The sequence below is a fragment of the Artemia sp. Qi Xiang Cuo genome, unplaced genomic scaffold, assembly GCF_049724085.1.
Source record: "Artemia sp. Qi Xiang Cuo unplaced genomic scaffold, ASM4972408v1 HiC_scaffold_149, whole genome shotgun sequence".
Lineage (NCBI taxonomy): Eukaryota > Metazoa > Arthropoda > Branchiopoda > Anostraca > Artemiidae > Artemia > Artemia sp. Qi Xiang Cuo.
Genome location: NW_028297558.1, coordinates 12169 through 13446, shown reverse-complemented (window position 1 = coordinate 13446; position 1278 = coordinate 12169). Strand labels below are relative to the sequence as shown.

General features: G+C 38.1%; 1 pseudogene; it reads left to right on the top strand.

The window, feature by feature from the left end:
• The first annotated feature begins 203 nt into the window (after positions 1-203).
• LOC148938871 (uncharacterized) lies at positions 204-911 on the top strand (annotated as a pseudogene).
• The last annotated feature ends 367 nt before the right edge of the window (positions 912-1278 follow it).

The window sequence follows — 1278 nt, the reverse complement described above, 5'->3', positions numbered from 1 at the left end:
TAGCAGCCCCAACCCCAGGGGTGCAATTGGGGACCCCCCAGGTACAGTCTTTTATTTTTCTGCCTGGTGCCTACACCTCTGATTCGCTGTTATTAGAACCTTTTATAATTTATAATTGCTTGTGCCAGCCGGAAGATCCCTTGCCTTTTGCTGTTGGCTTGTATCTTGATTAGCCTAGTTTGGATTTCACTTTAGCCTACATCATGGGTGACAACTCAAAAAAGAGCTATAGACCACCTAGTCATAGAGATATGAGATCAGACTGCTCCATCCAGTACAGTGGAGCTGAATCTATTAATGAGCAGATTACTATGCTCACCTCACACATTAACACCCTTAAGAACAAGCAGAAGCTAATTGCAGATTCACTTAATGACCAAAACCTTAAATCTACTATTGCAGAAGTTGTCAGTGAGGCACTGTCTAATGAGGTTGGTTATTTGGTTGAGGCCTCTGTTAAAAAAACTTGCCTCTAGTCATCTACCTTCTGCTTTTGATGCTAACAACATGGAAATTATTAAACAAGAGGTATATAATAGTCTAAAAATAAATTTTTATGTGCTTGTGGAAAAATCACTAAAACAATATGATTTGAGGATGTCAAAGCTTGAATCATCTCTTCATTTGCTTGACTCAGGTTTGTCAGAGCTGCAAAAATCTCTGAAGCCAATTCAACTCAATGTGGATCGTCTGAGTGATCAATTTGACCAAATGAAAATTTCGAATCAGCTGATCCTATTTGGTTTCAAAGAAGACCCTTATCCAGAAGCTTCGGAAAGCAAATTTCTTGGATTTTGCAGTACTAGATTTTCTGGTATTCCTCTGACTAAGAATGACATAGTTTCTGTTAGAAGAATTGGAAAACAAGGCTCAGGTTTGAAATCTCGCCCACTTGTTGTGGAATTTTGTAGTCCAAGAATACGGCAGCTTATTCTTAGAGAAAAGAAAAGTATGCAAGGTAGTTGTGTCTTTATTTCTAAGTCACTTAAAAAGCTTAGACTTCAGCTACTTAACTATGCTAAATCAAAGCTTGGGAAGAGGTCTACATGGTCTAATGGAGGAGAAATACTTACCAAGCTTTCTTATGGTAAAGTGATCACTGTTAAAGAGGCATCTCAAGTTGATGTTCTCCATTAGTCAACTACAGCCCATCCAAGCCCATCCCAGGACTGAAATAAACCATTTTCCCCCTTTTAGCTCTGTTGTTTTGTTGTTTTTTTTTTAACCCTTTATGATCTAATGGTTACCCTTTATGATCTAATGGTTTTACTTATGCTT